A 13570-nucleotide genomic window follows, 5' to 3' on the forward strand; every position below is an offset into this window, starting at 1 on the left:
ATGAATCCCACATGGTCATGGTGTATGACCTTTTTTTAAGTGTTGTTGAATTCAGCTTGCTGATATTTTGTTGAGAATTTTTGCATCTGTATTCATCAGTGATACTGGCTTGAGTTCCCTGGTGGTGTTTTCACCACTGCAGCTCTGGTTACTGGTTACTGCTATGGCATGAGTTGTATCCCTGGCACCAGAACTTCTGCATGATTTGGGCATGTCCAAAAATATGTTGGCCTATAATTTTCCTTTTGGGTGGTACTTTTGTCTGCTTTTGGTATGAGGGTGCTAGTGGCTTCTTAGAATATAATTATTATATGAACTAGCAATCCATTCCTGGGCCCATACCAGAATAAAACAACAGTTCATAAAGAATTGTACCCTGTGTTCATCACAGCACAATTCACAATAGCCAAGACTTGAAAACAACCTAAATGTCCATTCACTGAAGAATGGATTAAGAAGAGTGCTATATATATATAATGGAATACTACTCAGCCATGAAAAGAATGAAATAATGCCATTTTCAGCGACATGGATACAACTAGAGATTCTCATACTAAGTGAAGTAAATCAGAAAGAGAAAAGCAAAAACCATATGGTATCACCTGTAGATAGAATATAAAATATGGCACAAATGAACCTATCTGCAAAAAAGGAATAGACTCACAGACATAGAGAACAGACTTATGGTTACCAGGGGTGAGGGAGGAAGAGAGAAAGATGAACTAGAAGTTTAGAGTTAGTAAATGAAAACTATTGCATTTAGAATGGATAAACAAGAAGTTCCTACTGTATAGCATATGGAACTATATCCAATCCCCTGGAATAAACCATAATGGAAAAGAGTATTTTTAAAAAGAATGTGTATGTGTGTATAACTAAATCTTTGCCATATAGAAGAAATGAGCACAACATTGTGCATCCACTAGCTTTAATTTAAAAAAAATATGAAAATTCAAACATAGCATTGAAAATTAACTTGAGGTCAATCTTGGTTATAGTGAAAATGAGATGCTACCCTTATAACAAAAAAGCAGTATATTCAGGAATATAAAAAATATTTTCCTGTCTAGTACAGTATCGTTCATATTTCTTCTGTATATAAAGGTTGTGCTCAGCCCCAAATACAAGTTGACATATTTTCTAGGGTATGAATAAATCAGTGTTTCCCAACCTGTGTAGTTTACCCACCTTCCACAGTTTGTGGATTATAGAGTTTACTTTTAATCACGTTTTATTTTTCATTATTGTGCAGATACATTTTTGTTATTTCCCTTAATTTTCTTTTCCTGAAATATGGTCAACAATGTAACTATCTGTGAAAGAAGTGTAAATACTGACCTCTGTTAAAGGGAATGTTTATTATAAGTGTGGCACAGAACTTTAAATGGTAGATCTCTTAGATATATTCTATTATTCAATATGAATTCTGCTGTTTTTAAATTGGATCCTCAAAGGTTTAGGGATGTTTAGACATTTGTATCACTGGAGATAATTATTAAAAATCTGTTCTGGTATAATCTGAGCTGAGGAAAATAAAAGGGCTGCAATAAATATTCTAACAAGCTTAATTTATGAGAAAAAAATAGTTCAATGGCTTTTAAACTAATGTAGAGGTTTGTTCCTGTCTCTAGAGAGTAGTAAAATACAGGATTAGGTATAGAAGTTGACTATTTATAATAGATAAAAACATAGTCCAAGATTAATGGCCAGGTGTTTTGCTTACTGCTTATATATCTATCTGGTTTGAAAACTGTCCCAAGATTGTGTTCTGTGAAATTAAATCTTACATGAATATCTTTGAATACGGATACAAATTTTCTACCTGGTGCTTTACCAAACACTTGCTGTATTGGGGTTCAGGCCACTTTGAGCTATTAAAAGCCAAAACAATTTAGTTTTCTATTTTAATGAGCTCTTTTGCACCATAGTAATTTTGAAATGTCAGTTTAATCAATAATATGTACAGTACCAGAGCCTTTGGGCATTTAAAATGTCAATTGTTTAATTTTGAAAAATGGATATTGGCCTTACAAAATCATCTGGTCAAGCATTTGCATTACATTATGCTTAGTGCAGAGACTTACTTTGTACATAGAATATCTTCATCAATTATATCAATACGATGTAAGGCTTGGGCATCTTTACATGTGATATCCAATTACCAGATCTTAGAGCCTGATTAATTTTCCCAATTTTCTTTTCCACACAGTGCAACACAATGGCAGAAAGAGAGAAAATTAAGCTGCTATAAAACTGCTCAATTTATACTGTTAGAACTTTTGGTTATTGATGCTCTCTCTTGTTCCACAAAACCTACCCAACAGATAAATCACATACTTGTATATATGGATAAGACATTATCGTGCAGCCATACAACACCCTAGAATGCATGCATGACTTTTAGAACTGACTCTACAGGTAATGGTACAAGTGAGTGGTTGTAATAAAACATGAGAAATGGTAAGGAAATCAGTGTGTAGGGACACACACACACACACACACACACACACGCATACATAACACATGAAAATAAATAGCTAGATAATTTGTTCCCAAATCTTTAAGATATTTTGAGGTCTCTGACTTGGAATAGAAGGTAAAAATACAAAATTCCCTTTAAGGAATCCTAGGGAGTACCACAAAGACAAGAGGGTCATTCTCCAAAATGACTAAAATTTAGAAGTAATGAAATATCTATGTGAAGATCAATTATGAGAGACATGATATAATATGATTCCAAAAATAAATAAATCTAATAGATTTCACATAAAAGCCTTAAATGGGAAGTCAAAATAATTGATTTTTCTCATGGATAATGTAATTATTATCAAAGCAGAAATTTATTTAATGACATCTAAATGTTCTCCTGGGAAGGACATCAATTTTTTGCTATTGTAATGGTAATTAATAAAGCTGTCAATTGAGCACTTGCTATTTACCAACCACTGTGCTTTGACTTTGCATAAATGAACTCCTTATTTTTTAGGATAATTCCTCATTTGAAGATGAACACTTCATAACTCACTGAGGTTAAGTTCCTTGCCAAAATTACATAGACTATAAGTGAAATTCAAACTCAGGTCTGTCTCATGTTAAAATTTATTCTCTTTACCAGTGTAACCACTGTACCTATTACCTCTCCTCCACCAGGTGCCATAGACTCTGAAATTTCACATCAGGGATTCATATGTTTTGATTGGTAATAGCTGCTTTACTAGTTTTCAAAAAATGCACCTTAAAGGAGCCCCACACTGCATTATTTGCATATTATAGTGATTACTTCATAACAGTATATGTGGGGAACTCAAGGGAACCAGAAAGAAAAATACAGCATTTGAAGGAAAGAGCTAGATTAAAAATAATGGTGAAAGAAAAAAAAAGATAAACTTTTCAGAACCTGGTATAGACTGGAACTTGATATTTTTGAATGTATTCTGCCCCTATAAAAAGGAATAAAATAACTTAAGGGGTGGGTACAAAATTGGCTTTAGAATGTAAGTCAAAAAGTTAAAAGAAGCCAAAGTTTAATAAATCCTTACATGTATGTAAAAACTAAAATTGCACAATGACAAATGTGCTATTTGAACTGATGTGAGAAATGGCTACAGAGAGGGAAAAAGAAGGGGAAATGGAAGGAAATGGAAATACATCAATATTTAATGAGTGTCTACTGTGTGCTAAGAACCTCGATTCTCCAGTGCACTCTCTAAAGGAAGCAGAGAGGAGTTAGACATGCTTTCCATGTAGCACATGCTGAATGAGTGAATGATAAAGCTTCTTCACTGATAAAGCTCGATGACATACTACATCAGACTTCCCATTATGGTTGTATAAATATATTATAAATAGTATCATTTCATCATCACACAGTTATGGAGTTTTAGCTATATGGTAGGCACTGGGACAGGGGCACAGTATGTTATCATTTGTGATTAGCCATTCCATAATATATAGACAATTGCAATGTGATAAGTGTAATAATAGAGGCATGCACCAAATTACTTGGGGGCATAGAGGATGAAATGATCAATATTTTTTATTGCTTGGGATTTAGAAGCTTGACTCAAGGGCGCTACTTAGGGCAATTTGTAAAAAAATAAAATGTTAATGACCTTTCCATGAGAAAAGAGAAGAAGGACACTTTTAAGAGGAGCATGGTGCAAAACCCGGACAGTTTTCAAAGATGTGCCCATCTAGGTTTCAATATGTAGCTTATAGGGACATGGCTGGCACAAAATCTGAACAAAAATTTAGGGATGCTCATTTGTCTTGCTAGTGGTGGTTACTTAGAACCTGGGGACGGATTATATGATTTCAGAAATTCCTTTCAGCTCTGATATTAAGTTAACCACCATAAAGACAAGGTGCTCACACATTAGTATAAAATGAAGTATTGGTAAGGCAGTGAACAAAATTTTGGTATAACATTAGAAAATATATAAATAATTGTTATAACTACTGGGGCAAACCAAAGAGACTTATTCAGAAGTCTTATTTTAAAACTAAAGCAGGAATTTGGACCCTTTGAATTTAATCCTGCCTATATATCCTTTGGTTTGAATAACTATTATATCAAGGTCATTTCCAATTTAATGATTTGAAAAAGCCAGAATGTAATCATAGTTTATAAAAGAAAAATACCAGATAGAGTTTATAGTCTGTTGAGCTATGGGAATGGGTTCTTTCTGTTATTATCTCAGGCTAGAGGGAGGTACTCAAACTCACTGGATACACAAAATCATTTTCTTTAACTCTTCTCCAGTTTTTATCACTCGACCAACTCCAATTGCATAATTTACATCAGAGAATATGTGTTTTGCTACTCTTAATTCAAATACACCTCACTGTAGTTCTGATTAAAATGTGAATATTTTTTCAATTCCTGTGTTTTTTAGAATAATAAATACTGATCTGCTATATAAATAGGACAAGCTTTTCTATAATTAATGTAAAATTTTCCTATTATTTAACTCTGTATGATTCTTATTATTTAATTTATTCAAAATAATGTAAAACCTTATCAATATTTATAACTTCCATAGTTCTATAAATCCTTAAAATTATATGGCTGTGTATTTAGAATGACCAAAACTTCCCTATTATTTCATTAACTTTAAATCATATTCATTAACACAAAATATAGACTCATGACTGTAGAATTATGTCTGTCACAGTGAAACTGTCTTATAAAGGTAGCTGGTGAAATGAATAATGACGTAATGAAAAGTTTCGGGAAAGTAAATTAAAACCTCCTCAAGATCCCTAAGCAATATCCTCTATTAATATGAACGATGTCAAAAGCCTTAAAGATGACCTATAAAAATTGAATCTAGACTTTGGTTGTGACTCTTTCATTAATAGAGTATTTTGCTAGAAGTGAGAATGTATAGTGAAGATTTGACAAGACCACAGATGTGACAGGAAGACACAGGCAATATGGAACATGTTCAGGCAAAGCTAGTGTAGTTGGGTTCCTTCCACCTACTTTCATGTCATTCCCTGGGCTGTGATGCTGTCCCAGTGTTCCAAAGACTGAGCAACATCACTGAGAGAGGCTGTCATGGGTCCTCAAGCTCATTTCTTATAAAGGGTTGGACCTCTTATTTCCTGGGCAGCACGTAGGCTTAGGGATCAGCCATTCCAGGAAAGAGCAGAATAAACCTAACCTCCATGCCAAGCATTGGCAACAGTGTCCTCCAAGGGCTAAATAAGTCAGAGATCACTCATCATAGGAGACCTAGGTTCTGCTCCTGGCTCTGCTTGCTGTCAGTAAGTCATTCAATCTCTCTGGATCTCTACTTTATGATTTGTTCAAATGTAATTTGAGATCAGATTATTTTATGGGTCCTTCTCGACTTAGATCATTTTATGGGCAATTGAATCGTAAACTTTTACTAAGAAAGAGCCTATTTCTTTCTTGTCTATGCTTTACTTCCTAATTTCTACTAGATTTTTTTCTTTCAAAATTCTTCAGGTCGTGCTTAGGCTAAACTAGTATAACTTAAAGGCACACATTTGGAATATGACATGGTCCTTCTGCAGAGATGAGACACTGGTTCAGGAGCTGATTCATCCAATGTAGGTTTGACCCTCTCAGTGTGGATTGTCATTTCATTCATCCAGATGTGCCTCTCCCTATGAAAAAGCATTCCACCCATCTCCATATCCCTCTCTTTTTCCTGCTGTCTATATTTTCTCCATGTCTCCTTCTTCTCTATCTGCTTTCTGTAAAAGGGCTGAGGTAGTGCTGGTAAGATACGAGACTTTGCCCAGCAGGTTGAAATGCCTATGGTGAGATCATCCCTGGATGGGGACGGAGTCTGCTTTCTTGCCTTTTTCCCAGAGGGAGAAGTTAAAAGTAACTGTTCCTTACAACCTTATGGTTACCAAGCTTCTATTACCTTTGTCAGAAGAGGCAATGATTGTAGAGAAAGGGAGACTGCATAAAGCAGCTTCTGTTTGAAATCAGAAAGTAACAAGTTTCAAATCTAGGCTTTGTTACTTACCTAAAATAAAATAGATTTACTGTTGCATTCTAAGCCTAGGTATCTCCTCCTGGCAACTTGAGAATGATGACACCTACAAGTTCTTTAATAGACAAGATGTAGGGTGTCTAGTACACAGCTACCATTAAAATGAGAATGAAATTCTCCTATATGCAATTTCCATATGTCAAGCAAGATAAAGAAGGCTTTCTAGTGTGTCTGAAACAGTAGAGTTGGTGATCTATGAATGTTCCCAGGGTAGAAACTTGCCCTGCATTTTCATTCAGTCTCTAGTCCCTTCCCAAGGCAATTGTTCAATAAATGTACAGTGAATCAATGACTTGTTGAACACTATTGTTCAATATATTTTTCAATATCTTATTTTATAAAAGGAACATTTATGTTGGAAGAAACTAGAATTGATCTCTGATTCGCGTTGTCTCCAGAGGCCCAGTTTTTAAGGAACACACAATAATAACTCGGCTCTGGCATTAGAAAAGGAAATTGAAAGTTAAACACAAACATTGTCCAAAGAGTGCTTGCCAAGATGAGTTGTTTGCTATAAGACATGAACAGACCAAATGAATCTCTAAGAAAGCAAAAAAAGCAACTAAACCAGACTTGGCATTCCGACTTTCCTTTTATAGTTTTATCTGCAAATCTATATTTAAATGGAGGTTATAAGGGTCTGTGAGTTCTAGGTTTCTGAACATCTGAACATCTTTTTTTTCTTTTTTTTCCTTTTTTTTTTTTTTTTTTTTTTAGGGCCATACCTGCGACATATGAAAGTTACCGAGCTAGGGGTTGAATCGGAGCTACAGCTGGCAGCATACACCATGGCCCCAGCAAACTGGGATCCGATCTGAGCCACATCTGCAACCTACACTATAGCTCACTGCAGTGCCAGATCTTCAACCCACTGAGTGAGGTCAGAGATAGAACCCGCATCCTCATGGATACCAGTCAGATTAGTTTCCACTGTGGACAATGGGAACTCCTCTAACATCTTTTTTTGTTGTTAAGTCTGACATCTTCTTTTTGGAGGAGGAGGGTAGAGATAGTTTTCTGAAAAGCGCCTTTAGGACATCCTCATTGTTTATGCCATAGAATGTTTAAAACAATTCAAGAAGATCAGGACCAAAGTTAGAAGCCGAATTATGTGGGAAACAGTATAACCATTGTTCCTTAAAGCCATCAAATGTTTTGTATCCACTAATAAAGCACCATGACAGAAATGAAAGGGGATAAAACAACTTCCCCAAAATAATTGTTTCAGGTTTTTAGTCATTCTTCAAATACCTTTGAATTGAAGAAAAGTTGAATGTATATAATACTAAGATTTCTTAAGAGTCAATCATCTTTCCAAACAAGTAAAACAAGACTGTCACATATTATCCCCTAGTCTATGTTGTATAATTTTATAGACAGCAAAGTCTCACCTGCCCAAAGATAGTTGATCCATATTCCTTTCTTTTTAAAATTTCTTCATTTTATTCATTTAGAGATTCATGCATTTATTCAAAGAACTCATTCAATAAGAATTTATTGAGTTCTTTTTAAGCTAAATTCTCTTAAAGGCACAAAGTTTATGGTGGTAAGAGTATAACCATTGTTCCTGAATACCTTGAGTTTGCATATTTATGAGAAAATAATCAGGAGTTCCCTCAAGGCTCAACGGTTAACAATCCCTACAGAATCCATGAGAATGCAGATTTGATCCCTGGCCTCGCTCAGAGGGTTAAGGATCCGACGCGACGCATTGAAGTGAGCTGTGGTGTGGGTCACAGATGTGGCTCAGATCCCGCATTGCTGTGGCTGTGGCATAGGCTGGCAGCTACAGCTCCAATTCGACCCCTAGCCTGGGAACTTCCATGTGTCGCAGATGCAGCCCTAAAAAAGCAATAATAATAATAATAATAAGTATACAGATAAACACAATTTCATTGCACAATCATAGCTCCATTTATTGGGTACTTAATGCACCAGGCACTGTTCTGAGCATTTGCATGGATTAACTTAATCTTCACAACTATCCTTTTAGGTAAATAATATTGTGTCTTATCTTATAAATAAGGAAACTGGAGCATAGCAAAAATAAACTTCTTCAGTGTCATACATACTCACAAGTGTGCATTCAGGATTCAGAGTCAGCAAGTGTGGGTATAAATTTTGTACTCAAGATCACTACATTTTCTGAGAAATGACAGGGAAGAAGACTTGAGGAAGCCATAATAGAATATCAAAGGGAACTGCCATTTAGCATGAAGTATACATTTGGAAGTGACATTTCAGCTGACACCTAAGAAGCGAATGAGTAGGCAGAGTGGGAAGAGGATGGCTCTAACAGGGACAGGCCAAGGAAAGGCTTTGAAATCGAGCTAAGCTTTCAGCACAGATGAAGCCTGGTGAGTGAGGTTAGATTAGAGAGGTCAGCTGTGACCAGAAAGATAAAAAGAGGGCGGGGGGCCAAGGTAGAGATGAACAGAGAGAGAGAGAGAGAGAGAGAGAGAGAGACATAAAGCGGGAGAGAGAGACAGAGACAGAGACAGACAGAGAGAGCCCGGAAGGGAAAGAAAAACACACAAAATCTCCAAAGCACAAAGAGAAGTTGTTATTTATGGAGAGACATGATCATATATATACATGTGTGTGTGTGTATATATATATATATATACACATATATATATATATATACTTTTTTTTTTTTTTTGCTTTTTAGGGCCATACCCACATCATACGGAGGTTCTCAGGCTTGGGGTCTAATCAGAGCTGTAGCCGCCGGCCTATGCAAAAGCCACAGCAACACTGGATCCAAGCTGCATCTGTGACCTACACCACAGCTCACGGCAACGCCAGATCCTTAACCTAGTGAGCCAGGCCAGGGATTAAACCTGTAACCTCATGGTTCCTAGTTGGATTTATTAACCACTGAGCCACGATGGGAACTCCTGATCCAATAGATATTTTAAGATAATTCTGGCTTGGATGTAGAGTTGAGATTGTAAGGGCAAGATGATAAGAAGAAAGACTAGTTATGAGGCCATGAGAGTAATCCAGGAGACAAGCAGTATAGGTAACATCGTGTCAATCAATTCAGGATGCACCTGAGGAGACCGGAGAGGAGGAACCCAGCACAACAATAGGGTATTGTTTTTTGGGTTTGGATTTCTGATCTATGGTATCACTGCCTGATGTTCTCACCATTAGGATTACTCTGCTCAATTATGGTGATTTCTTTCAATAGCCTCCATTAAAATGTACCAACAGTAACCAGAATCACTTTGTTTTTTTTTTTTCATTAGTTTATTAAATGACTGTAACATAGAACAAGAATTTAATAAATATGCTTTTAGGCAGTTGTAAGTGGAACATAGGTGACTAGAGCTCAAGGAACAATGTGAGAGTACTGGATGGTGGAGATGAAGGTGAGGAGTTTGCAGTGTGTACCCAATGAAATGTCATGATCTAGGCTAGTCTACTTAGTGTGTCTGGAGCTGGTCCTTCCACACAGGGTCGGCAGAAATGCAAACTGGTTTACAAGCATATTTTTGGTACTTTACCAGACACTACGTGTTTGGTAAACTAAGCAGGAATGGACCGTGCATTCAGAGAGATTCAACTCTGTTATTTTTCACTCAATTGTTTTAGCCACATTATATGTACTTCTATGGTTTGATATATTTTATTTAAGTGCGGTTAAGATGGTGAAACAATGTTTTTTGTTCATGCTGTTATCAGAATGCCATTATTAATATTTTTTAATCAGAGATGTTGTTGCATTATTGTTAGTAGCACAAGTTCTGGAGTCGTGCTGCCTTGGTTTAAATTCCAGCCCTTTGGTTGCTTGGTTTATCTCTCTGTGCCTAAATTTTCTATCTTTCAGTTGGGATGAAAATAGTATTATTTGTTTGTTGTGAGAATTAAGGGAGCAAATAGATGTAAAGTATACCTAGTGCCTGGCATATGGTAAGCTTTAAGTGTATATTAATTATTGCTATATGAATACATACAAGACACAAAAATTGTCTTATATGTATATATGGGTGTATTTTAAAGAAATATACTTAATATATTCTAAGAGAAAATGAAATATATGGTTTATATACTTGCAAAAATTTGTAGCTGTAGTAGAATCAACTTTTTAAAAGTTTGAGCACAATGAAAACTTTAAACTTGATTGACCTAATAAAAAGATAAGAGCGTATTTCTTTCACTCTTGGGTTTTGAAAGATTAAAGCAAATAAAAATTCTGCTATCTCTACCATGTATATCTCTAAGGAAGTCAAGAACAAAGAAAATGTAAGCCACCAAAGCAATCCAGAGTGAAGTCCTTGTCATTCTGTTGGGAGCCACCAAACAAAGCAATTTTAAACGAGGCAACTTAAAATAGAAAAGCATCAAAACTCCCTCTTTTAATATTACTTTTCTATATGAAAAAACAGGCAATGTGCATTTCATGCTAAAATAGGATTCCTGATACCCTAAGAGCAAGATTCCCTTTATGGCATGGTTTGGGGCAACGTGTTATAAGTGGAATCTCTACAGAGTGATTCAATGAAGTAATCCTGTCATTATATTTTTTACCTTGAAGAAAAGGTTACTCTAACTTGAAAAAGTTCTAGTGAATGGTAGGGTCAAAATTACTCAGTGAATGTATGCCTACTTTTATATATACCTTCTGGTGCTCTAGTAAATAGTATAGCATATTTAATATATTATAATTATGAATTATATAACCTAATTCCAAGTTTTATTGTAGCTGTTCTATGATATTAAAATTGACTTATACATCTACTTTGTTGTATTAGAATTAAGATTGAATAAATACTACATGTTTCTATCCTAATGGAAAAGTAATATTGAATAAATTTATATTCCCAGGAAATATCATTTATATTATCTAATTTGTTATGAATATCGTATCATTAATTAAACAAGTCAATTTTTGTGGAAAAACACCTTATCAAAAAATATTGGATATTGTACTTTTTACAAATATTAATAAAAAATTCAAGTCCACAGTTTAACATTAATTACTAAAACAGACCTATTGTATTTGAATAACCATGGCCAAAACAATAAACAAAAGAAAGGGAAAGCTTTTATTCAGACCTTCACTTTTATTTACCAACCCTGAAATGTTGATGATAAAATACTTAACTCATCCAGTTCTGGTCAAGTGCACTCATTACAGGTTTCAAGTTGTATTAAGCACCATTGCATTCAATTTCACATTTGTTCTACTCAGTCCCATGACCACATCTATCTGTAGCTGGTGTTTTGGAGGGAGTGTTATATAATGCAAAGGGCCGAAATCTTGAAAAAAAATATTGTGTCACTTTCTAAGCCTCAGTGCTGTATTTTTTAAAGAGGGAGCACTACCTACCTCACATGATTTATTCTATGATGTATAAATTAAAGTATGTCTTTAAAGCATTATCTCTAGGCACATAGTAGACAGACTACTTCACTTCTTCCTTCTATTCTATGATTAGATAGAAAATAAATTAATATGAAGGGGATGCAGATGCCACATGATTGTTCAAAACATTCAGATGGAATTCCCATTGTGGCTCAGTGGTAATTTACCCAACTCGTATCCATGAGGATGCCAGTTCAATCCCTGCCCTTGTTCAGTGGGTTAAGGATCCAGTGTCAATATGAGCTGCAGTACAGGTCTCGGACACAGCTTGGATCTGGCATTGCTGTGGCTGTGGTGTAGGCCAACAGCTGTAGCTCCATTTGACCCCTAGCCTGGGAACTTCCATATACAGCAGGTGCAGCCCTAAAAACAAACAAAATTGGTGTTCTCAGGATATGAGATAGCCTGTCTCACGAGTATATAGTAGACCTGTTCTCTAAGCTAAATTCTAAGTTTTCCAACATGTTGATGGAATCCCAAGTCAGAGGCTTTAGACTACTTGGGTGCTCCTCAGGTAGTGCTGTGTAATTTGCCTTAAAGGATCGTGCAAGAAATTCATTGCTCAGAACTTTTCACCATGATAAGCTCTGCAACATCATTTTCTCTGTGTTAATGCCCTAGGCATGGTCTTTCAGGAATGTTACAGCAGTGACAAATAGATCATTTTGGCATTTATTTATTTATTTATTTTTCAGTTTTATTTTGTGTCTTTTATTTTTAATTTAATTTTTATTTTATACTGGAGTATAGTTGATTAACAGTGTTGTGTTAATTTCAGGTGTACAGCAAAGTGATTCAGTTATGCATATACATATATCCATTCTTTTTTCAATTCTTTTCCCATAAAGGTTATTACAGAATATTGAGTCCAATGCCCTATGTTACATCAACAAACAGGTCCTGGTTGATTATCTATTTTATATAGAATAATGTGCATATGTTAATCCCTAACTCCTAATTTATCCCTCCCCATATGTCCCCTTTGGTAACTGTAGGTTTGTTTTTGAAATCTGTTTCTGTTCTTCAAATAAGTTTATTTTGTGCCATTTTTTTGAGATTCCATATGTAAGTGATACCATGTGATATTTGTCTTTGTCTGGATTACTTCACTCAGTATGATAATATCTAGATCCATCCATGTTGCTGCAAATGGCAGTATTTCATTCTTTTCATGGCTAATATTCCATTGGATATGCTACCACATTATCTGTTCCTCTGTTGGTGGACATTTAGGTTTCTTCTATGTCTTAGTTCTAGTAAACCATGCTGCAGTGAACATTGGGATGCATGTACCTTTTCAAATCATGGTTTTCTCAGGATGTATGCCCAGGAGTGGGGTTGCTAGGTCATAGTGTAGTTTTATACTTAGTTTTTTGGGTGTTTTTTTTATCTTTTTTTTTTTTTTTTTAGGGCTGCCTCTGCAGCATATGGAGGTTCACAGTCTAGAGGTCTAATCTGAGTTACAGCTGCCGGCCTACACCAAAGCCACAGCAACACAGGATCCAAGCCACATCTGCGACCTACACCACACAGCTCAAGGCAACGCCGGATCCTTAACCCACTGATCGAGGGAGGCCAAGGATCAAACCCACAACCTCATCGCTCCTAGCTGGATTTGTTTCCACTGCGCCACCATGGGAACTCCAGTTTTATGCTTAGTTTT

The 13570-nt window shown here is 35.6% G+C and overlaps 1 protein-coding gene across 6 annotated transcripts in view; it reads left to right on the forward strand.

The window, feature by feature from the left end:
* Positions 1 to 13570, forward strand: part of LINGO2 (leucine rich repeat and Ig domain containing 2) — a 1289931-nt gene that overhangs the window by 527695 nt on the left and 748666 nt on the right. The window lies entirely within an intron of this gene.

The sequence above is a fragment of the Sus scrofa genome, chromosome 10, assembly GCF_000003025.6.
Source record: "Sus scrofa isolate TJ Tabasco breed Duroc chromosome 10, Sscrofa11.1, whole genome shotgun sequence".
Lineage (NCBI taxonomy): Eukaryota > Metazoa > Chordata > Mammalia > Artiodactyla > Suidae > Sus > Sus scrofa.